This window comes from Lissotriton vulgaris, chromosome 2_2 (genome assembly GCF_964263255.1).
Source record: "Lissotriton vulgaris chromosome 2_2, aLisVul1.2, whole genome shotgun sequence".
Lineage (NCBI taxonomy): Eukaryota > Metazoa > Chordata > Amphibia > Caudata > Salamandridae > Lissotriton > Lissotriton vulgaris.
The window spans coordinates 318367610-318393295 of record NC_141688.1 but is presented as its reverse complement, the minus strand read 5'-3'; the positions used below and the strand labels follow the sequence as shown (position 1 = coordinate 318393295).

The window sequence follows — 25686 nt, the reverse complement described above, 5'->3', positions numbered from 1 at the left end:
CCCGACTTTGCCACCGCCATCCCCAACGGATACAAGATCCCAAGGAAGGACTGCCCTAAACTCCCAGGAGGAGGACTCCATTGCACACAAGAGCTCCCTCTGACGCTCCACCTCGAGTGACTCCGTCTCCACCACCGAACACCTTCACTTCCAGATCCAGACCAGCCCTATAAGCGCACCCATTCTTACAGACCCCACCAACCCCACAGACCTCTCGCCTCGTTCGCCACTACTACGGCCGCACCCTACGCCATTGCATCCATGGACTACATACGTGTCGGAGACATGAACTTCCACCCCTACAACCCCAGTGATCCCCAACTTCACCATCCTCCTGGACACCCTCGCCAACATTAGACTGAAACAGCTAGTCACCACGCCGACCTACAAGGCAGTACATGCCCTCGACCGCATCTTCGCAGGAGGTAACATCCACTTCAGCCACACCACGCAACCCCCATGGACGGACCACCACTGCATACACTTCCACGTCAACAAACCCACACCACCCAAACCTGCATCACTCCCCCCACGAAGGAACTGGAGCAAAGTCACTGAGGAACAGCTCCACTCCACCCTCAACCGCGTTGCCCCGAACCACTTCGACAGACTCCAACCTCTCAGTCAAAGAACACTGCATATGGATCTCCAATTGCGCAGACGAACTCACACCCCAAGATACTCTGACAGATAGCACCCCAGGAAGGGCCCCTGGTTCACCGCCGACCTCCAAAAATCCAGACGCACCCGCAGGCACCTCGAGAACTGGAGAAACGGCCAAACGTCAGATCGCACCACCTATAAGTACGCCATGACCTAATGCCATCAATGCATCAGATCAACCAAAAGCCCCTTAATCCAGAACCAGATCATCGCCAAGGAACTCTTCAGCGTTTTCCAGGAATTCACCAAGCCCCCCAGCAAGACCACAGACCTCACACCCTCTGTAACAAGCTTGGATCCTACTTCCATCTGAAAATCAAGGGCCTTTACGACCACTTCAACGACCAGACACCTGACTCTGAAACCACCCCCTTCCCCAATAACGCTAGCCAGCCCTCCATCTCCTCATTGACCCCAGTTACCACAGTAGACACAACTTTGACCATGAAAGGCATCCACTCAGGAACCCCCACGGACCCCTGAACGCCGCACATCTTTCCAGAGCCGCCATCGCTCCAGAACTACAATGCCCCATCAGTGCCACCTTTAAATCCAGCATCTTTGTGGACTGTAAACGCGCAGAAGTCAGACCCCTGTTAAAGAAGCCCTCAGCAGATCCCATGGACCTCAAGAACTACCGACCCATCTCCCTCCTCCCCTTCGCGGCAAAAGTCACTGAGAAGACAGTTGATGCCCAACTAACAAAATTCATTAAAATAAACTCCATCCTCGACTCCCCCCCCCCCCCCCCCCCTCCCTCCCCAATTCGGATTCCGCAGCAACCACAGCATCAGGACCTCTCTACTCAACGCCACAGACATCTGCAACCTCATGGACCAAGGACACACTGAGGCCCTGATCCTCTCGGCAGCGCTCAACGCAGTCTCCCACCACACACTCACCGCCAGAATAAATGATGCCGGCTTACAGGGAACCGCCCTTGACTGGACCTGCTCCTTCCTCACCTGCAGAACCCAAAGATTCAGACTGCCACCCTTCCTCTCCAAACCCACTGAAATCAACTGCGGAGTACCCAAAGGATTGTCGCTCAGCCCCACACTCTTCAACATTTACATGGCCCCCATTCTCTTCCATCGCCAGACAGCACAAACTCTGCATAGTATCCTACACCAACGACACCCAGCTCTCTCACCATGGACCACATCACCACCAGACTCCGCTTCCAGGAAGGAACAAAGGATGTCGCATCTTGGATGCGCAGCAGCTGCCTGTAGCTCATCTCCTTCCACGTACCCAAGAGAAACCTCCGATCCTCGCCCTTGCTGCAACCCCGCAGAGCCATAACAGGTGGAAGAGCCTTCTCCTACATCGCGACCAAGACCTGGAACGAGCTCCTGATCAACATCAGACGCGCCCCCTCCCTGAACATCTTCAGGAAGACACTGAAGACCTAGCTCTTTGACTGAACTGAGCTGCTTACCCCTCCCTCTGCCCCCAGCGCCTTGAGACCCTCTCGGGTGAGTAGCGCGCTTACAGTTCTCCTGATTGATTTACTGTCTGGGGGGCCCAGAAGGCCATTGGTGGAGCCCATAGTGTATTGGTCCATATGCATCTGCATAGAGGCAGACCAGGGTGGTTTATCTTTACTCATAGCAATCAGGAGGCACAGGGGGGGCTATTGTTCATAACACAAGCCCCCACAGCAGGCACAGTTCGAGGAGCCACACACCAACAGAGCCTTGCCAGCCACACATTCCCAACAGCAGCTAGGAGAAGGGTTCGGAAGCTAGCAGGAACACAATTTTTTAGTAGGACTGTGGGGGTTTCTGAGGCTCTCTACATAGCTGTCGCAGCGAAGTCCTACACACAACAATCAAACACCCTGGGCGGAAGGAATGGCCTCACAGATATGGTGCAAGGGGCATCGACGATAATGTGTGGATAAGCAAGGTGTGCCTATCAAGTCTACCATGGGCTCCGAGCTTCAAAAACTTGTGCTATAAGAATCAGTTCCGTGGCCCCTCTGGCAGTCGCCTTAACAGTCCCACACAAGTAGGGAGTCTGAGCAGTTTGTCTCAGGTTGTGACTTGGGGCCATTGCGACCCCTTGTTGCTGATCGAAAGCACAGAGCCTGGCTGGAGTGATGGGCAAGCACCTACCCATGGTCTCTCGACCCCAGTCTCCTGCCCCATTGCCCACACCCCCAGCCTAAAGTTCTAATCAAATAAGCCAACCGGTCCTGAAGGACCAGTGGCAGATCTCTGGGTACCTCAAGAAAGGGCCCTCACCTCGGATACCTGCAGCCATCTGTTGGCGTAGCACGTCTGTGCAGTGGCTCCCCCAGGTGCCGCCATGTCCCCCAGACTGGGTGTGTTTCAGCCTGCGCTCTACTTCTGGCAGGCCGCAGTGTCGATCCTGCAGCTCTTAACTGGTATTCCGCCCCCCCCCCCACCCCACGGCCCCTCCTCCTCCAAGGGAGCAGCGGCAGAGTGAGAACCATTGGTGCAGAGAAGTCGCGCAAGACAACCATGGGATCCCTGAGACGTTGGGGTGCCATACCCCCAGGGCACTTACTTTGCGCAGGATTCGGCCAATATGACAGACGCCCGGGACAGGCCTCCAACGGGTGGGTCTCCCTGGCCTCTGCCTCCTATAACTTTGATAGTCTCATGCAGGGGGCCGCCACAGGATTTGGGCCGCTTCTCCAGGAGCCCCCAGGTACATGGAAAGCCTCCCCCGGCACCACACGCATGTCTCAGGGTGGAACAGTGTCCTTGGGTTTCCCAGCGGCGTGTGTGGAGTCGCAGCAGGGGGGCACCGCCAGCGTCACTGCCTTGCCAGGTGTCCACCTCCATCCAGCGATCGCCAGAAAGGCAGCAACAGTGTCCAGAGACACGCGATGCACCATTGAGGTATGACTGGCGGCTAGAAGGTCCGGATTCGCACAGGATGCAAGGGCTGTGCAGCGGAGCTGCGTTACAAAGCGACCGCCATGTTGGCCCTCTTCACCACTCCCTTGCTCTAGGCAGAGTTTATGGGTACCTTTCGGCACTATCCAATTCTTTTTTGCGGTTGCCGGATCACCCCTAATGGTTTAGTTCTTTGTTATGCACTTTTTGAAAGGTTTACAGCAGTTTCCGCCCTTTGTCATGCCACAGTAAGACCTTAACTTGGTCTTTACATTTCCTATGTGCCTTCCCTTTGTCCACTTCACAATGCTCCTTGCAGCTTCTCATCCTCAAGGCGGTGTTCCTCATCGCCATAATATTGATGTGGCTTGTGAGTGAGCTTGAAGCTCTGTCAAGCTGCCATACACCTCCTTCCCAGGCAAGCTGGTTTTTGCAGACAGGGACATCTTTCTTGTGTTAAGTTGGCATGCTGTTCCACATCTGTCAACCTCACCTTGCTTGTATTCTGTGCTTCACCACACCCCTGTAAGGAGGAGGAGAAACTTCACTTGAATCTCCAGTTCGGAACTTTTACATAGATCATATAAAAACACTGGGTTGACAATCAACTTTGTGGGGTTCTCTGAAGAGAAAAAAGCCAAGCCTGTGCCGAAGAGAACCATCTCCTTCTGGGTTGTGTTCAGCATTACGATCTGCTTCACATTGGCTAAAAAGCAGCTTCTAGAAGGAGTGCGAGCTCGTTCTACTATGGCCAAAGTAGCAACCACTGCTTTTGCACGCTAAGTCCCTGTCCTGGATGTTGGCCTGGAAGCTACGTACATTTCTTTCTATAGGTTCATGGAGCACAATTGTTTGGACAGTGTGCTTCCTGAGAGAGGCATTTTGCCCCCTTGGTCCTAATAGGGCTTTTGGTTTGAGTCCATTCACAGACCCACAATGTACAATTTTACGCCAACTTACTGTTATTTGATATTTTGCGTTGTTTTAGAAGTTTATTGTAGAATGATCCTTGTCCTAGTAGTTGGTAAGGCTAATTTTTATAGAGTATGTTTACATTTGCAAGGGATGTCTTGCAAAAAAAGCCTCAGACCACTAGCAAAACAGTCTGCAGAATCAATTAGATGGCAACAGGTAAAACTAGTGTTCAAATTGAGTTTTATATGTATTTCGTTTTTTATAGAGAAGTATTTCTTGAGTATCTCAACCTGGCTTTTACCTATTGTAATGATTCCTCTGTAAGTCTTTGAATCCAGTATTATCTAATAAGAATTCAAGATGTCTTCTAATTTGGTGTTGAGTTGGGCATCACAACTCCCAATATGCAACGCTACCTAAATGGGGCTTGATTTGAATAGTTTGCTAAATAATTAGAATGTTCTGGTGTGTGATAGATAATATTGAAGGGGAATTGGGAAATTCATGCAAGGTTTTTGTCTACTACATTCCTGTCTGGAGGACTTTTGTCTGTAAATTTCTTCTCATTGTTCGTCAGTTGTACTGTCATCATGTTAGTCTGCTCTAAATTTCTGCTTTTGTGTTGGTCTCTTGTCCTCTCTAAATGGTTTTGTGCCTTCTTTCACTGCTTTTCCATGGACAGAATCATGTATCGCACTTACAGAATGTAAGTACATTGCTCTTGCTTCTCATTCCTTTGCCCATTCCAAGTTCATTCACCGCCAGCAGCGCCTCTCATAACTTTGTGTAGGTGAAACAAGCTGCTGTACTCCATTGTCCATTATGGTTCAAGTTAAAGGCTATTTGTGCACTTGAATCCTGGCTGTGCCCAGGGCTGCTGTCTAAACTGGTCAGTTCCTCACAATTCTATCCACAGGCCATTGCATTTTAGTGGACATTGAAAAATGGCCGAATAGGAAAACATTTGTGAGTCTGAAATGCCTGGTTGGCAATCAGTTGCATTCATGGCAACTAAGCGGATTACTTTAGATCTGTGCTTCAGAGCCTGTGCATGGGAGAAAGCTTGTGATGTGGAGCCAAAGGCGTTAATTGGCTGACCCCATTAGAAATGTAATTGAAGTTTCTGATAGATACATCTGCCGTGTGGATTCATCACCCTGTGAATATCCCCCCTTGCGTCAGCAACATTCGAAATTCTTTTCGTAGCCTCGCGCCGACGTGGATTGGGCGTCATAGAGACACGGCTCCGCTCGCGACTCCGCTGACGTCACCAACGCCTACAATAGGCCCACGCTGGCGTGATGACATCAGTTCCCTTTTTTCCGCGTCGTCGACGCTAACGGTTATCGGGAATCTCTGTAGCCAACTGGTACTTTGTTGCCTTTTTGTTGCAAATTTCTGTTTCTTTGTATCCTGTCTCTTCGACGATGTCATCCAAGAAGACCGGCTTCAAGCCCTGCAGGGAGTGCGGTAAAATGATGTCTATTACCGACCCGCATGATGACTGCATCTGGTGTTTGAGTTCCGACCATGATGTGGAGGATTGTTCTTCATGTCGGAAGATGAACCCGAAGGCCCTGAGGGAAAGAGAGGCCAAACTCCTGGTTGCGAAGATGAAGGCTGGGAAAGAGAAATCGTCGAGGTCTCGTTCTCGAAGGGCGAAGTCGAGGTCGAGGTCTGGTTCTCGAGAGGGGTCGTCTTCGAGGTCGGCATCGGATCATGTTTCGAAGTCGAAGAAACATAAGAAAAGGAAACATGAGTCCCAACGTCGTTCTGGTAAGGAGTCGAGGTCACCGAAGAAGGTAGGTTCGAAGGTGGTTACTCTGGAAGTCTCTGAGCCTGAAGGTGAGGCCTCACCTTCGGAGTCGCATGGGCGGTCTCCCACTCCGGCTCCGAATCCTTCTCCGGCTCCGAATCCGTCTCCGGCGCCGTCCCCGGCCCAAAAAGAGGAAGAGGCTCGGGAGGATGTGGATTCTGCGCCTGTTGAAGAGCCGAATCCGATCCCTCCTCAGGTCCGGCCTGAGGGTTTTCAACCGCCCTTTCCTGCCCCAGGCCAGGACCCTTTAGCGTTTCTTAACGCTATGTATGGTGTCTTCTCAAGGGCGTGGTACCCCTCTGGTGCACCTTCTGGTCCCATGGGTCCTTTGGCTTACAGCCTGGGAGTTCCTCACTCCTATCCTCCGGCTCAGTTTATGCCTTACATGCCGGCTCCGACGCCGCATTGGCAATTCCCGGCTCCGCCGAAGTCGTCGACGCCGATTCCAGCGTCGCCCGCTCCTGATCGTCCTCGAGGGCATTCCTCTGTGCCATCGGATTCGATACCGGTGTCGGCCCCGAATCCGACGGAGCCGCTAGTGGATCCGGCTGCGAGGCGTGTGAAGGAGAGGTCCAAAAGGGAAGCTCAACGCCTTTTGGAAGAGCAAAGGTACTTGGATTCACATTCTGATGTGGAGGAAGGTGAATTGGAGGAGAGCTGTTTTGAGGAGTTGGCTGATTCAGGAAGTCTTGATTTCTCTCCAGAGTGGGAGTTGCCCTCAGGCTCTGGTGCTCCTTTTAAGGATATTCAACCTTACCATCTGGTTATGAGGAAGGCTGCTGAACTTCTTCAATTGACTTTGCCAACGGTGGAGTTTAAATCCAATATCCTCACTGAGGTCTTGCATTCTCCGAGTTCCGTGGTGGAGCCTTTGCTTCCATTTAATGATGCCTTGACGGATCCCATTATGGAGGTGTGGAAGAAACCATTGTCGGCTCCTGCGGTTTCTAAGAGTGTTGCGAGAAGGTACAGGGTTGCACCTGAGGACCCTGCTTTTCTGTCTTCTCATCCTTCGCCAGAGAGCCTGGTCGTTCAAGCTGCCTGTTCTAAGAAGAGTGTTAGTACCTTTCCCCAGGTTCCTTGTGAAAAGGAAGCGAAGAAACAAGACCAGGTTGCAAAAAGACCTTTGCGTCGAAAAGCATGGCGTTGAAGTCAACTTTTGCCACTTGTCTGATGGGGAGATATGTGCATGCCCTGATGGAATCTTTGCGTGTCCTGGTTCCTAAAGTTCTTGATACCAGCAGGAAGGATTTTGAGGAAGTGATCTCTGATACTCAGGCGGCGTCTCACCAGGTTATTCAAAGTGGTCTGGACACTGCCGACTCTGTGGCTCGCATCATGGGCACTGCTGTCGCCACTAGGTCAGCCTGGCTGAAGTCCTCAGACATTTCGGCTGATGTTCAGGCGACTTTGCTGGATCTTCCTTTTGATGGCTCTGGTCTCTTTAAGAAGAAAGCTGATGCGGCCCTTGAGAGATTTAAGGATAGCAGAGCGACAGCTAAGTCTTTAGGGCTCCAGATCAGAGGCTCTTCAACCAACAGGAGGTTCAGGGGCTTTGGTCACTCCTTTCGGAATTTCCGGCAAGGCCAACAGCAGCAGCAGCAGCATAATTCTATGTACAGATCGTACAGAGGAAAGCAAAGAGCGCGTCCTCATGGACGTCAGGCCTCTTCCTCCTCCACCTCTTCCAACCCCCCTGCCTCTGAAAAGCAGCCCTATATCCGCTGTTCAGGATCATGTGGGTCCGGTTGGGGGTCGGCTTACCCATTTTCTACAGGATTGGGAATCGGTTACATCAGATCTTTGGGTTCTCAATCTTGTAGAAAATGGGTATGCCCTTCCCTTTCGAGAATTCCCTCCAAATTACCCTCCTTGTCAAGGCTTTTGCACCGAGGAACATCTGTCTCTTCTGCAGGAGGAGGTGCTAACTCTGTTACGAAAGGGTGCGATAGAGGTGGTCCCAGAGCAGGAAAGCGGTCAGGGATGCTACTCCCAGTATTTCCTAATTCTCAAGAAGGATGGCAGACTACGTCCAATCCTGGATCTCAGGATCTTGAATCTCTATCTGAAGCAGGAGAAGTTCAAGATGCTCACCCTTGTTCAGGTTCTTCAAGCGCTACTGGAAGGAGACTGGATTGTGTCGCTCGACTTGCAGGATGCGTATTTCCACATCCCAATCCTGAAGTCGCACAGGAAGTATCTCCGTTTTACGGTGGGATCGCAACACTACCAGTTTGCGGTCCTTCCGTTTGGTCTTACTACTGCGCCTCGAGTCTTCACCAAGGTGATGGCGGTGGTGGCAGCTCATCTCAGGAGGTCGGGGATACCTGTGTTCCCTTATTTGGACGACTGGCTGATCAAAGCGGAGTCGTCAGAGAAGGTGCTCCATCATCTGCAAGAGACAACTCAGTTGTTGTTCAGGTTGGGTTTTTCGATAAATGTACCCAAGTCTCACCTGGTGCCCTCCCAGCGCAACCTGTTCATAGGTGCTGTACTGGACGCTACTGTTTGTCGTGCATTCCCTCCTCCTCAAAGAATTCGCGACATTCAGGAAATGATTCCTTTATTTTTCAATGGAGCGGTCGTTCCAGTCCTGAAGGTCCTTCGCCTGCTCGGTCTGATGGCTTCTTGCATTCTGTTGGTCAACCATGCACGCTGGCACATTAGGGCACTCCAGTGGTGTCTCCGCAGGCAGTGGTATCAGCACAACGGAGATCTCGGGGAGTCAGTGAGGATCTCTAGAGAAACTATAGCGGATCTGTCTTGGTGGAGCGTGGAAGGCAACCTGTCACAAGGAAAGCCTTTTCATCTACCTCCATCGGTGGCCACGGTGATAACTGATGCATCCACTCTAGGGTGGGGTGCTCATCTGGGGGATCTGGAGGTCAAGGGTCTTTGGTCTCCAGAGGAAAAGTTGCTTCACATCAACCTTCTAGAGTTGCGGGCGATACGTCTGGCGCTTAAGGCCTTCCTCCCTTCCCTTCGCGGTCGGTCGATCCAAGTCCTGACGGACAACACGACCGCGATGTGGTACATCAACAAGCAGGGAGGAGTGGGGTCGCAGTGTCTCTGCAGAGGCTCTGCGTCTCTGGTCCTGGGGTCAGGACCACCATATTTGTCTGATGGCAAATCATCTGGCCGGAGTTCTGAACGTGCGTGCAGACAGTCTCAGTCAGCAGTTCTCTGCCGACCACGAGTGGAGGTTTCACCCGGAGGGGGTTCGTCACGTCTTTCGGACGTGGGGAACTCCTCAGATGGACCTGTTTGCCACTCGCGAGAATGCTCACTGCCCGTCATTCTGCAGTCTCCAGTATCCGATGCAAGGAGCCTTGGGGGACGCGTTTCAGTTGAGTTGGGGAAATCAACTCCTTTACGCGTTTCCTCCCATACCCTTGATTCCTCGGGTTCTGAGGAAGATTCGCCAAGACCGGGCCCAAGTCATATTGGTCGCCCCGGACTGGCCAAGGAGGGTGTTGTATACAGATCTTATCCACCTCTCCTCTCACCTGCCGCTCCGTCTCCCTCTCAGGGCAGACCTTCTCTCTCAGATGGAGGGGCAGGTTCTACACCCCCACCTCCAGACATTGCACCTTCATGTCTGTAGATTGAGCGGGGCAACCTGATTTACTTTTCTCTCACGCCTGACGTGGTGGATGTCATCTTGTCAGCCAGGCGTGACTCCACTAAGACTGTCTATTCTTATAGATGGTCAAGATTTGTCACTTGGTGTGGTGAGAATGATATTGACCCCTTGAGAGCCCGTTTGTCTGATGTTCTCCGGTTTGCTCTTTCTTTGGCGCAGCAAGGGCTTGCTGTTGCCACGGTTAAGGGCTATCTTTCGGCGCTGTCGGCTTTTCTTTGTTTGCCTGACCAGCCCTCTCTTTTTAAGTCTCCTGTAGTTGTAAGGTTTTTGAAGGGCCTCACAAATAGGTTCCCCTCCTACTCCTTTATTGTGCCTCAGTGGGACTTAAATCTTGTTTTGACCTTTCTGATGGGTGCTCCCTTTGAGCCTCTTCATAAATGTCCTATGAGGCTTTTAACCTGTAAGGCAGTTTTCCTCGTTGCAATAACCTCAGCAAGGAGGGTGAGTGAGCTTCAAGCTCTTAGTTCCAAGCCCCCTTTCCTGACCTTTCATGCTGATCAAATGGTTCTAAGGACCAGGGCTGCTTTTCTTCCTAAGGTGGTGACTCCTTTCCACCTTGATCAATCTATTACCCTCCCTACCTTTTATCCTCCCCCGCACCCTTCCAAGGAGGAGGAGAGGTTGCACCGTCTGGACCCCAAAAGGGCGGTGTCTTTTTATTTGGACAGAACTAAAGACTGTCGTTTGGATGACCAGCTCTTCGTTGGATTTGCTGGCTGCAAGAGAGGAAGAGCGGTCCATAAGAGAACCTTGTCAAGATGGATCGTTCTGTGTATAAAGATCTGCTACTCTTTGGCTGGTAAGGAACCTCCAGAGGGAATTAGGGCTCATTCCATTAGAGCTAAGTAGTAAACCTCAGCATTGGCTAGAGGTGTTCCTGTTGAAGACATTTGTAGGGCGGCAACTTGGTCTTCCCTCCACACTTTCGCGAAGCATTACTGCTTGGATACCGAAGTGAGGAGGGACGGTCATTTTGCGCGCTCTGTCCTTCAGGAATTCCTGGTTTAGAAGAGTGGACACCCTCCTCCGGGAGTGGGGACTGCTGTGGGACTCTATACACAAGGTGAGGAATCCACACGGCAGATGTATCTATCAGAAGAACAAGTTACTTACCTTCGGTAACGCTTTTTCTGGTAGATACTATATCTGCCTGTGGATTCCTCCCTGACCCACCCGCCTCCCCGTTGTCCACTCTTCTTTACCAGAGTTACTGTATTGTATTGTTTATATATTGTAATGTTAAGGAGTTGTTTCATTTGCTATCTTGCACTTGCTTCACACTGTGTGTTTCTCCTTGGCTATTGTGTATTGTGTATACTATGTATATTTCTACTGTCATTGGTCCGTCCGTGTGCCTCGATGGCACGGAAAAAGGGCATAACTGATGTCATCACGCAGGCGTGGGCCTATTGTAGGCGTCGGTGACGTCAGCGGAGTCGAGAGCTGAGCCGTGTCTCTGACGTCCAATCCACGTCGGCGCGAGGCTACGAAAAGAATTTCCGAATGTTGCTGACGCAAGGGGGGGATATTCACAAGGTGAGGAATCCACAGGCAGATATGGTATCTACCAGAAAAAGCGTTACCGAAGGTAAGTAACTTGTTCATTTGTTGCATGTGTCATGGAGAAAAGTTATGGTATTTGATTGCTCTCACCGTATTTGAGCATTCATCATTGCACACTGTTTGTGGACACTTAAATGTTTCAGTTAAGAGCACTCATTTCGCAGGTGTCAATCTTGTTTTTTCAGTACGCTTTTGTACCAGCTGCTTTTGTATTATGCATGCAGTCTGATAAAATTGCTTGTAACTGAAGATGGTGATGTTTAACATGGCCTCTGCATGCGTGTGGTGTTCCTTGAGCTTTGAAAGTCCCTTTGCTGCTGACCCTTCCACCTCACCCCAGCCTGCCACGAGCATATCAATCTCTTTTGGCTTGTACCACATCTCAACAGACTGTCTGCCTCTATGCCTTATGCCACAAGCTAGTCTACAAAACTTCTCTATTTCTAACCAAATCATTGTATGATCCTGATTAACAGGGAGGGTGTATTGTAAGGATTGAATGTTCTTCAGGAATTGTTAATTCAGGTTTGTGAGACAAGACTAGAAAGTTTCTAATTTCTCAAAGAATAAGAAATAGGCAGCAAGAAAGTGAAATTCTTGTTTCCAATACTGTGGTTGTCGTGTCAGAAGACCAAACTTGAATTATGTGAAATGCTGCATAATTTAGTTATTACGGCTACAGACCTAAAGTTATGAAATAGATGCAGAACATATCCTGTAAGTTCTCAGGTGAAGTTCAAAATGTAGTGAAGGATTCATTTGAGATAGAGCTGGAGATCCTTGAATGATCTCAAATGACATTTGAAAAATTGGAACGTTTGGGGGTTCATCAAATGAGAGCAGTTAACACGATGGTTGTCTGGAAACGACCATAACGCGGTCAAAACACTGCAATACATTTACATCGCTGCTTTTACAATGCAAGTTGTTACCACGACTTTCACTGTGATTTACTATTCCAACACCTTCCCTAATGTACGTAGGCTGGAGTTGGAATAGTAAATCATACTATCCCTAAGTCCAGATCCCTACAGCGCAAGTCTTAACGACTTGAGTTGTAAAAACAGCGATTTAATGTATCGCGATTTAAATGATCGTGTTGTAACATCATACATCCATGGTTGTCATATTAACATTCCAAGTTGTATGAAAATAACAGTAGTGGTATAAAAGCTATATAGGTTAGCTTCCATCATGCAGTGACACTATTTCAGATTCTGGGCTTGCAGTTAATAGCAGCCAAGGTTGTATACTTTAAGCGCAGATTCCTCACCTTGTGAATACCCCCAAGCGACAGACAGGCTCAGGATAATTTTTTTCAGATGCTTCCTTGTTTGCTAGTAGGTGGCATTGTGTGGTTCTGATTTGTCTCGGTCACTAAACGCAGAAGGCATGAGAGTTGGTCCCTGTCGAGTAATAAATGTGAACCAGTTCTGTAGTAGGGGATCGTTGTGTAGAGTCATAATCTAGTGAATAGTCCCGCCCATGTGCGTGGACCCCGGCAATCAAAAATAATTTCTTAAGTTGTCAAGAAATGCAGAGCTGCAAAGACACTTAGGAGAGAATTTAAAGACAAATAATGCAGCCTATATCCACAGGCTACACTGTCCAGTACTTCAACTAGAAATTCCACCAAAAGAAAACACACAGCGCCTGCCCAGTTTCTTCTATAGAGAAACTTGCCTCTACCAGTAAAAGCCTTTGAAATGATAGAGAGGAAGGCATGGACAGACAAGCCCCATAGACTGCCATTATGTGGCTTAAATAGGATACTGTGCCTTTAAGAGAACTTTCCAGAACTTCTCCCAGTATCCCAGAATGCACAGCAGGTCCCTTTTTACTTTCAGTTCTTTTTTCCGGCTCCTGCTAACAGGACCCTGGCATTGAGCTCTCCCTTTTTCAAGGGTTTATTGGATTTTTTGTTCACTTTTTGGATAAAAGTGTGTTCAGTTATTCGACAAGTGCCCAGCATGTGGATGGAAGAAGTCCAAGACTGATCCACACGACGTCTGCATTATCTGTCTCCCTGAAGCACATGTCCCTGAAGAATGTGACATCTGCCAGAACCTTTCAGCAAGGACCCTGAGGGAAAGGCTGAAGATTAGGCTTCAAGGCCTGGAGGAGAGACGGCTGCAGGTGGGTCTGGGCAGGCTGGGAAGGTTCCCTCTGCCTCTACTGAGGCCTCTGGGGGGCTCCCCAGAGGCTGGAAGACCAGCAAACGGTCCCGGTTTCCGTCGGCGTCGATTGCATCAACGACGACGTCGAGAGGGATGACAACGGTGTGTTCCCCATCTCCCCGGGGCTCCGGGTCGAGACGGCGTGAAGAATAGACGTCGAAGGGCCTGGGTAGGCCGCCGTCGAGACCACCGTCGACTACGTCGTCAAAGTCAGCGTCGAGCTATCAGCGTCGAAGGAGCGTCTGTGCTCGCCGTCGAGGCGACACCGCCGGTCGGCGTCGAGGGGATCCTAGACGTCTAGGACCTCGAGAAAGCGGTCGGCGTCGAGGAGGAGTCGACGCTCTTTGTCGAAGGCTCGACGTTCGGCGTCGAGGAAGAAGCGATCAACGTCGCGGAGGCGGCGTTCGACGCCGGAGTCGCGGAGGCGGCGTTTGACGTCGGAAAACTACGCTCAGCGTCGAGGGAAGAGATCGGCGTCTCAGAGTTGTTCCAACTCTCCTAAGCGGCGCAGAAGGAGTTCTGGCACCAGAAGCCACGCTGGGTCTCGTGGAGGGCGCCGGAGACGGCGATCACCTACTGGAGGGGCTGGTTCGCAGTCCCCTCCCCCGAAGAAGTCACCGGGATCAGTGTACTCGGTGGTATATACATCACCTCGGCCGAAGTCGCCCCCTCCTCCTGTACCTAAGGAGGATCCTCTATCAACCCTCAGTTTCCACCACTTCCTCCCTCAAGACAACCTTCACCACCGCTTCTGCCGCATGGGCCTGCCCCTCGGTTGGAGATACCTCCTGTTCCGCCGCCAAGATCTGTGTCACTGCCCCCACTTCCTACACCGCCTAAGGAGACGCCTAGACCGAAACCCCAGGATTGGCCACGGAAGACGCCTCCACGGAAACCTGCGGAGCGCCCACGAACTGGGAGATCGCGCTCTCGTTCCAGGAGGAGGGAACTATCGCACAACATGTCATCCACGCGGTCGAGACGACGCCACAGGAGGCACAGGTCTCGTTCCCATACAAGGTCCTCAGGGACCAGGAACTACTCTGACTTTGTCGGGGACACCGGAGACAAGGGTGTCACCGGTTGATGATCTGGTGGCTTTCCACTATGTCCTGTTAAGACGTGCAACAAAATTGGGCATCTCCTTGACGGTGCCCACGCCCAAGATATCGGTAATCTTCGAGACACTGCACCAGAAACATCTGTCTCGTCCATTATTGCCACTGGTACTGGGCCTGGAGGATCCGGCCATGGACTTTTTTTCTCACCCCGGCGAAAAAAATACCGGGCTCCCGATTCTGATCCGGTTTATCTAAGAGTGGAACCTCCTCCAGACTCTGTGATAGTGATTGCGGCTCGTAAACAGCATGCCACCACTCCGTCATCCACAGTCCCTCCAGATAAAAAGTCTAGATGGATGGATTTGTGTGGGATGTTGGCGACCACCGTGAAGGCTGCGAGTGCCACGGCCTTGTTGGGGCGCTATGACCGGGCCCTCTGGGACTCCCTCCAGCAGCAGTTTGTGGAACACCTACCTCGTGACAAGAGAGAGAATTTCCAGGTGGTGTTGAATGAGGGGATTTTGGTGGCGAATCAGATCAGCGCTGCAGCCGATTCTTCCCTCTTGGCGGCGCATGGCTTCTATCATGGGATTAACCAGCGACGACATGCCTGGCTCCGCCTCACGTCACTAATACCTGACGCACAACAAAGGGTTGCCAATCTTTCATTCTCTGGCGAAACCCTATTTGGGAAACATGCGGATGACGAAATGGCCCGCATGAAGGCAGAGGCCGAAACACTCATGGCTGTGGGCCTGGAAAAGCCCAAGGAGACAAAGAAATCGTACCGCCCGTTCCAGAGACGGTTCGGTGGACAGGGCAGAGGACGTGGCCAAGCTTCGGGACAGCAACAGCAGCAGTTTCGAAGGCTGTTCCAGAAGCGCCAGAAAGGCAGAGGTGGCCAACAGTCTGCACCAGCGACCAAAGCCCTGCCGGGTCTTGGCCCTGAGCACTTACTTCCCCTGCATCCGTTACCCACTCCGGTGGGCGGGAAGCGTTCAATTTTTTCTGGCAGAGTGGAGAAAAATTACTCCGGACAAGTGGGTGTTGAATATTGTTTGCAATGGATACAGTCTTAGGTTCACCAGCCCGCCTCCAGCAATTCCACCGGTCAGCTCGCAGTTTCAGCTGCGCGAGCTCCAGGCGGAGGCAGATATCCTGTTAAGGAAAAGAACGATAGAAGACGTACCTCAGTCTCCGAGAGGAAGAGGTCTGTACTCCCGGTTCTTCCTGGTTTGCAAGAAGGACAAGAACGAGTTCAGGCCCATTCTGGACTTGCGACAGGCAAACAAATGGATTCGCAGAGAGACGTTTCGCATGCTGTCATTGCATCAGATTTAGCCTCAGTTGCAACAGGGAGACTGGCTATGTGCTTTAGACCTACGGGATGCGTACTTCCATATGCCCATTGCACACAAACACAGGAAGTTCCTGCGATTCCAAGTCGGCGCCAATCATTATCAATACACAGTACTGCCATTCGGACTGAAGTCTGCGCCGAGAACATTCTCGAAGTGCATGGCGGTGGTAGCAGTACACCTGAGGAAGAACAAGGTGTTCGTCTACCTGTACCTAGACGATTGGTTGATCAAGGCCTCCTCCTCGGAAGCTCGAGCACACTTCCAGAAGACGTGCGTTCTCTTGAACAAGCTGGGGTTGCACATCAACATGTCCAAATCTGTCCCGACTCCGGTCCAATGCATACAGTACTTGGGAGCCTCCATCAATACGCTGTCAGCAAGCGTGTCTCCTTCGGAGGAGCGACGATTATCACTCCTTCGGAAGGCTCAGGCTGTTATGACCAATCCATCTACAACAGTGAGGACGGTGTCTTCTCTACTGGGATCGATGGCCTCTTGTATCTTCCGAACGCCACACGCACGACTGCACATGAGACCGTTGCAAGAGTGCTTGGAGGACCACTGGGATCAGAGGAAAGGATCTTGGGAAGACAAGATACGACTGCCTCTGCATGCTCTTCAGTCTCTGAAGTGGTGGTGTTCAGCTGAGAATCTCCTCATAGGGGTTCCCTTCCACAAGGACATTCCCACGCAGACTGTTGTGACGGATGCTTCTCTCCACGGTTTGGGGGCGCACTCCGGAGACTTACAGATTCAAGGAACGTGGTCCCTGATGGAGGCCACGTATCACATCAATTTCCTGGAACTCAGAGCTGTTCGCTTGGCACTGAAGGCCTTTCATCCATCCTTTCAGACCAACTCTCTGCTTGTACAGACGGACAATACGACCACGATGTATTACCTCAACAAGCAAGGGGGTTCGAGATCACGCACTCTGTCCCAGGAGGCGCAGGCGATCTGGCACTGGCTTCTGGCCAGAGGACTGACGATAACGGCTACCCATCTGCCAGGTGTGCAGAATGTTTAGGCGGGCGCACTGAGCAGACTGATTCAGGAAAACCACAAATGGGTCATAAACGACGAAGTACTATGAGAAGTCTTCGCAAGGAGAGAGACTCCAGACGTAAATCTGTTTGCCACTGCCGAAAACAGCAGATGCCGAGACTTCGCCTCCAGGTACTACCAACAGGGGACGCTGGGGAATGCGCTATGGATCAACTGGTCGAACAGCTTTCTGTACGCTTTTCCACCCATTCCCCTGATTCCGGCGGTAATCATCAAGCTGGCCCGGTCCAGGGCTCGGATGATACTCATCGCCCCGGAATGGCCCAGGCAGTGGTGGTTCACGGACCTGCTTCACCGGTCTCTCCTTCCTCACATACGGCTGCCGTGCAGGCCGGACCTTCTCACGAAGTTCGGGGGACAGATGTTGCACCCCAACCTCTCGTCTTTGAGTTTGGCGGCATGGCTCCTGAGATAGTGCAATATGGCCATTTGAATCTGCCTGAAGATTGCATGGACATACTGAAGGAGTCTAAGAGACCTTCCACTCGGACTTCCTACGCTTACAAGTGGAAGAGGTTCTGTATCTGGTGCAAGTCCAAGAACTATGACCCGACGACATTCAAGGAAGACGTCATCCTTCCTTACCTTCTACATTTGGCGCAGTCTGGCCTTAATTTCCATTCCATTAAGGTTCATCTCGCTGCATTGACTGCCTACAGGAAATGCCCTTCACAGACTTCCTTCTTCCAGATCCCTGTGATCAAAGATTTTTTGGAAGGCTTGAAGAAAGTATTCCCTCCTGTCAGGCTTCCTTCGCCTTCATGGGAATTGAATGTGGTGCTGTCCAGATTGATGAATGACCCCTTTGAACCTATTCATAAGGCTTCGTTGCAGCACTTGTCCTGGAAGGCGGCGTTCCTCGTGGCCATCACATCGGCCCGCAGGGTGAGTGAAATTCAGGCGTTGTGTTGCCAAGAACCTTATACTGTATTTCATGCTGCTACGGTTGTTATGCGTACTCACCCTAAATTTCTTCCCAAGGTTATTTCTGATTTTCATGTCAACCAGACCATAACTTTGCCTACGTTTTTTCAGAACCCCTCATCTCCAACGGAAAGGTCTCTACATTCCCTGGATGTTAGGAGGGTGCTGAAATTTTATCTGGATAAAACCAAAGATATTCGTAGGTCAGACCAATTGTTTATCAATTATGGATCGGTCAGGACGGGTCTTGTTACCTCTAAGCAGTCCATCTCTAGGTGGATTGTGTCCTGCATACAGTTGTGTTACCAAAAAGCTAATAAGACCTTAGGGGGTAAACCTAAGGCTCGTTCCACCAGGGGCATAGCTGCCACGACAGCTTTGCTCCGTAATGTTCCAATTGCAGAAATCTGCAAGGCGGCCACTTGGAAGTCTGTTCATACCTTTGCTAAGCATTACTGTCTGGACACTGATGCCAGGGCAGATGCTCAGGTTAGGCAGGCTTCGCTACGAAATTGGTTCGCACAATAATAGTGTTAATTTTCTTCTGTAGTAGGGGTATCTCTGTTATAGTCATAAGCGCCCGCCCTCCTCCCTGGTGGAGAAAGATATTGAATTTGAATTTGAATTTAAGGGATTTATTAAGTGCTCGTACACCTGGCGGTTTCTTGGCGCTAAATTGTGTAAGGAATGCTACAGGTCTGGCGTGTTACGCCTTCAAAAAGAACTGAAAGTAAAAGGGACCTGCTGTGCATTCTAAGATACTGGGAGAAGTTCTGGAAAGTTATCTTAAAGGCACAGTATCCTATTTAAGCCACATAATGGCAGCCTATGGGGCTTGTCTGTCCATGCCTTCCTCTCTATCATTCCAGAGGCTTTTACTGGTAGAGACAAGTTTCTCTATGGAAGAAACTGGGCAGGCTGTGCGTTTTTTTTTTGGTGGAATTTCTAGTTGAAGTACTGGACAGTGTAGCCTGTGGATATAGACTGCATTATTTGTCTTTAAATTCTCTCCTAAGTGTCTTTGCAGTTCTGCATTTCTTAACAACTTAAGAGATTATTTTTGATTGCCAGGGTCCACGCACATGGGCGGGACTATTCACTAGATTATGTCTATAACAGAGATACCCCTACTACAGAACTGGAGTTACAGGTCAGAAACTACTCCTTCTCAAGCATTCCCTATAAAGGTACTCTTCCCTCTCCATGTCATCAGGTAAGTAAGTAAAAAGAAGCAGCATAAGAAGTCGAAGTATGACTCCTCCTTCCTGCCACTCTCGTGAGGAGTAGTCGCATGGATGTCAGAATGCTTCATGGTCCTGGTCCCAGACCAGATTCCTCACATTCCGTTGGATCTTATTTCTCAGGTCCATCAGAAACGCCACATCAGTTTAACGCTTTCAAGAATAGTGTTGCCTATCTTTGGCTCCCTTTCGTTTCCGGCGTGCCATCGTGCACCAAGGATTTTAGTAGGTCTTTAGTTGGATTACTGTGGGTGGATCCCTTCTCAGCAGTCTGTATTGCATGACGTCACTGTGTGGTGTGCCCTAGCACCATGGCTGACACCCATACTCACTTCACACACTGCACAAAGACCTTTGATTGTCAACTGTGCACCAATGCCAAATGAGCAACTAGACTCTAACAAATCTGGCACAACTTCTACCAAAACTTGCACCTTTATCAGACGCAGCCAATTAAACTCCATCCCAACTCAGGTAGACCCTGTCTTTACCCGGGTCAGGTCATTACATGATCCTTTTGCTTCGGATTCTGACCACAATGAAGATTGAGATAGCCGGGATGATGCATCCCACTTTTATGACATATGTTTTTTGAACCATCAGAATGGCAGTGATTTTGACACCTTTCTACACACTTGGGTAAACTCCAGCTCTTGCACACACAAGGCCGCTTCATTTGCTGTGGTGGTATGGAGGGCTGTGCTAGTTTTGGACCGTTGACTTGTATCTGTTGAAGTAAAGGCCAATTTCCTGACTAAAGTGCTACAACCTGGACAGACTTCACCAGAACCACTTCTCCCTTATAATGATGATCCTACAGACAATAATTTGCACTTTGGCCAAGCTGGGCTCCTGCCCATCACTCAGAAGTTGCTTGACAGAGACCTGCTCCTGGTGACCCACCTTTCTTCCTCCACCATCCTGCACCTGTAAGTTTAAAGGTCCACGTGTCAACTGACCGGTTCAACCCAAATGAATTCCCTTTTACGCCACTCTATAGGGAATCCAAGCGTAAGGAGCCATTCTCAAAGAGAATGTTTTCAGGCAGCCTCACCCTCTTCTCAGTGAATGAGTTGCCTCCTGGGACGCTAGAAACCTGGTTTATGGAATGTGGTAGATGTGATATTGCACCCAGCCCCTGAGTAACTCTGCACCAACCTTGCACAGATTATGCAGGATAGCCAAGATGTAGCAAAATATGCCGTCTGTGCTGGACACCACTGACTGCTTGAGCAGTGCAGATGGTACCAGCGTGGTACCTAAGATGCAATCCAAAGGCTGTCCAAGTGGTATTCAGGCGTCACTAACGGACAGGTCATTTGAGGGCACCCGTCTCTTCAGAGAAAAGGCAGACTCTGCCTTTGAGAACTTCAAAGAGTAGACCCACAACCAACACCCTTGGGCTATCTGCACCTGTGCAGGATTATCCCCAACTGTATTGCCCCTTTTGAGGCTTTGGAAAAGGTATGGCACAAAGGTAATGCCATAGTCCACAACAGACGTAAGCCTTTTCAACGTTGAAATTCCGACTGACAACATTCAGGTCTTCGGTAGCAAGGTACTGCTCAGTCCCCTGCTCCGCCATCTCCTTACCAATGTAGCTTGCCCCTCAGTAGCACATGGCCATCCCGTTGGAGGCAGGATAAGGTAGGCAGTGCATCACATCTGACAGATGGGTGCACCAGATGATTCAGCAAGAATGTTTTACCATTCCTGTTCATATGATGCCCATTCCACTGACTCCAGAGCAAGTGTCTGTGGCCCATTTGTTCATCTTGCAGCAGAAAGTTTAGACCAACCTGCTTAGTTGCTTGGGCTTCTCAAACATGCTGAAGTCACACTATACTCTTTCCCAGAGGCTATAGTTTATTAGAACTGTTCTGGATACATTTTTCTTTCAAGCTGCCATAGCGGATCAAAAAGCCCAGGCCAAGCGGTTATATTGGGCCTTTTAATGTTTACTGATTGCTTATTGAATGCTGAGGAACTGCTGGAGAATTTCTATTCTGATTTTGTGCGCCCGTAATGGTTGTAGGCCCGTATTTGTACGCTTCTGCTTGCACAAACGTTTTTAAAAAAAAAAAAAAAAGCCCAGGCCATTTGGACTATGATCCCGGTATTACGACCTCTAACTTGGGTCTGTGAGAGCAGATCTGAGGCTTTTTGGCCGTCTTGCTTCCCACATCCTGCTTTTGGAACACTCCAGATATCACACGCAGGCTCTGTAGTAGGATCTGAAGTCAATGGATTCAGTCATCCAGGGAAAAATGTTGAAATTCCTCCAGGCTTCAGAGAAGACTGAGATTCTGTGCCAGGAGGCTCTGCACCTCTGAAATTGGCTGAGTCGCCAAGATTCATCCCTGGTAGCCAACCACATGGCAAGATCTTTGAACGATAAGGAGAATGAACTCAGTCGGTGCTGTCTAGGAGATCACAAATTTCAATTATACAAAGTGGCGGTAGTCTGCTTGCAGCAATGGTGAGAACCCAGGCTCGGTCTTTGCGCCACTGCTGAAAATTCGCTGTCCAAAGTCTTGTGCATTTGAATTCCCAATGTGACTTGCTCTTTTTTCGTAGATACTTTCTGCCTAGTGGTGCTCTGAACTCCTGTGTACCTTTCCGCCTCTACCGATCCTACCTAGAATTCGGAAGATCACTAATGACCGTGTCCAGGCCCTCTTAGTAACTTCCAATTGAGGATGTAGAGTTACGCAGAGCTTCTGGTCATAATCATCTGTCCACTGATAAGGCTTTGGCGTTGAGAGGATCTTCTGTTGCAGCAGAAGGGTAGTCATACACCCAGCCCTGTAAAACCTACACCTCCGTGCGTGGGGATTGAGCGGCCAGGGATTCGTCCACAAAAAGAAATGAGTCGTCAGCTGCAAACCAAATTGTTGGTTGTCCTATCTTTTGCCCCAGAAGGATTTGCTGTGGCCACGGTTGTTATTTATCCGCTATTTACTGGATGAACCATCCTTGCTGAAATGAACTATAGTGATGCACTGTCTAAAAGGGTTACTCCACATGTTTCTACCCAGACTATTGGATGCCACAGTGCTCCAATTTGTGTACCCCCACAAGAGGCAATGCAGAGCGATTCTGAGTCTTGACTATGAAGACCATTTCTCGTAGTGACAGTGTGAGGAAATGCCTTTGTATCATCCCTAAAGTTTGACTGATGATGCGGGTTTCTCAACGGAATGCACTGAGGTCTGCTAGTCAGATCTCAGTGCCCTGACTTTAAAACGTGTTTATTTGATTGGCCTCTACCAAATTGGCATAATCTAACTTGTACTCTGCATAACCCATACCTAGTCTGTTGTATCAAACGCCTTGTAAGTTAGGGGTTTACCACAAGGACTGCAGTGCTGGTCATGCCATCCTAGTGTGACCAAGGAAACGCTGTCTCCTAGTCTGCTATTGCAGCTTGGACGAGCAAAGAACACTGCTGACTCGACTTTGCCATTCTAAACCCCTGCAAAGCCCCAAAACCTCCCTTTCCAATGTATGCAAGTCACCATTATAGCAGGCCTACCGATCCCTAAGGCAGGGTGCAATATAGTGAAAGATTGAACATGTCTTGCATGTTTCAGCAGTAAAAACACTACATTTTCGTTTTTACTGTGAAAGGGACGGTTAGTCTTATTGGCCAGCACAGGGTTCCATACTGACCCCTCAGCTCTAACTTTTGAATGGGGTGACCAAAGTTGGTACTCCAAGGTGTAGGAAAGTGGGTTTCTATTGCAGTGCGCCCTTTCCCGCACACACTTTTTCCCTGGCTTTCGATGCAACTTTGACAGTAGCGTACTAGGCTCCAGCTAATCAGGTTCCCAGTACCAGAGTTATTTCCCTAAACCCATACCACATTTGGCAAAACGTCAGACTCCCACGTAAGTCCCTAGTAAATAGTACCCCTGGTACCGAGGGTATTGGGACTGAAGAGGGTCCCTGAGGGACCCTCACCAAGGCTATCCACTTGCATGCCTTGGTGCAGTGAAAAACGAAGTCGACATGGCACACTGCCTGTGTGCCACGTCAAGCAGCAGGGGTAAGTCACCCCTCTAGCAGGCCTAAGAAGCCCTAAGGCAGCGTCCACTTGTTAGGAAGTTGGCTCTGTATATACGATACCAAAGTACGATATAGTGTGCAGAGTACCGTGGATCCTCAGAGGCTTGACAGTGGCTGAAGTAGAAAATACCTTACTCTTTTGTAGTAGTGTGGGCGAGCAATTAGTCTGATCAGAGAGTAGTGTTAAACATTTGTTGTACACTCGCGAAATGAGGCACACACTCCATGACTAATTCAAAGTCCAATACTTGTATAAAAAGATTACTTACTTTTATTTTAAAACGAAGAATCTCATTTGCAAGTCATTACTAGTTTTGAAATGGCAAAACTTTCAGGTGCAGTAGGAGTGTTTTGCAAATAGAAAGAGAAATGCTTTACAGTAGTGTTAGAAATACTTTGTCAATCAACAGTAGCAATACTTAGTGTAAATTGCAAGAAATACAATGCAATCCTATGGAAGGAAAACAGTTATGCGCAGTAACGGGTAAGTACATGACGTACAATCCCAGTCTTCAGCGGCTATGGACCCACACATGGCAAGGTTCAAGTGGCCATCAAATCTGCACCTCCAGCGGCACAGTCTCGGCCGGGGGCAAAGATCAATGCTGGTGCCCGGAGCACAATGTTAGTCTAAGGAACCTGGGGGAGATTAGAGGTGCACTGTCTTACGCCCATAAGTACCTGCAGTTCCAGAGCAAATGCCTGGGGTATAGGCAAGCACAGGGAGGCTGTGGGGACACAAGACCGCACCAGTCGTATACCACCAGTAGAACAGGGGAGGCCGGGTGCAGGGTGCAAAGATCGATTGTGCGCCCAATGCAAGTGGTTGGAGAAACTGTTTCACAAAGAAGCAGTAGCCCCAGACCAGGTGGCTAGACGAAGGTTACCAACGACACAACAGGTATGTTGGGAGATCGGTGGACGCCTGGACACAGCCGACTGGGCTCCCTAAAGTCAGGAGGCTGAGGATGTAAGGGTTCCTTTAGACGTCAGATCTTTACTGGAGCCGGGTGTGGTCAGAGGGCACCCTTCATGATGAGGCTGCATAATTCTTTGTGGAGTTCAGGAGAGGTCATCCACTGATGATTTCGAGGTCAGGATCGCCAGGGAGACTTCACTGGACCTAGGGGCCACTCCGACTCTAGCTGTGGGCATTGGGTGCAGAGTGGACAGGACTCTGATCCAGAAGTGGGCAGGGATGCTGTCCTCTGTAGTTCTGGGTCTTTTGGGAAGTCAGGCAGTCCTCCCAGGGTGCTCTACGACGCCGGGCCTGCAGGACCAAGTCTCTTCTTCGAGCAGGTTTCTTTGAGGACTACAGATAGGCCAGTAGGGCTGGGGCAAAGTCGGATGTTGTCTTGAGGCTTCACTGCTTCACGGCACTTTGGTCCTTTTCTTCTTCAAGTTGCCCCGAATCTGAGGATCAGGGTTCAGGGATGCCCCTAAATATTGAATTTAGGGGCATTACAGGAACTGGCAGGTAGTAGCCAATGGGATACTTATCTTTAGGGTGACTATACCCTTTGTATGTCCCCTTCCTTTGTGGATGGTGTAAGAAAGTGCTCTTTGTGCATGGTTGCCCCCACTTTTTGCTGAACTTCTGATGTACTTTGACTGAGTGTGCCCTGGGCTCCTGCCAATCAGGGGCCCAGGGCCTATGTTCTTTCCCATAAACTGCATTGAAGACCAAACCAGATTGGCACTCTCTGGCCACAGGTCAGCCCCTGGTAAACGGTACCATTGGGGCACAGGGCACGGTGACCAGGGAAGGCCTCTAAGGGCAGCAGCACTCTTTTCACCACCCTTGGAGACCCTGTACCTCACACACTGCCTTTGCCAGCTGCGTGTTTTGGTGCAGAACAAAGTGAAGCTGACATGGCACACAGGGATGTCTGCCATGCCTACAAATCACTGCCCTGGCATAGATCAGCCACCCCTCTAGCTGGGTGCACTATACTAGTGGTGAGGGTACAGGTACATGAGCCCTGTATCCCTGCATTGTCGAAGTCCATTATTTGACTTTGTAAGTGCATTAATACCATTAAGAGTATATGGTGCTAGGAGTTTGTCACTACGAACTTACAGAACCATAATGGCTTTTACTGAAAACTGGGAAGTTTGGTATCAAACTTCTCAGCACATTAAACCCACACTGATGCTGGTTTGGGATCTAATGAAAAATGTACACAGAGGGCATCTTAGAGATGACCCCTGAAAAACGACCAGACTCTGGTGGGTTTTCTGATTGGTACACACCAGCCTGCCACCACGAGACGTGTTCGCGGCATATGAGCTGCAGATCGTACACTATGCATCTGAAAA

General features: G+C 50.0%; 1 protein-coding gene and 1 pseudogene across 8 annotated transcripts in view; one reads left to right on the top strand and one right to left on the bottom strand.

Annotated features, from left to right (window-relative positions):
- The window catches only part of LOC147729381 (large ribosomal subunit protein uL3m pseudogene), a 28148-nt pseudogene extending 6054 nt beyond the window's left edge, over window positions 1-22094 (bottom strand).
- The window catches only part of CKAP5 (cytoskeleton associated protein 5), a 901993-nt gene that overhangs the window by 623623 nt on the left and 252684 nt on the right, over window positions 1-25686 (top strand). The gene's annotated exons all lie outside the window — the stretch shown is intronic.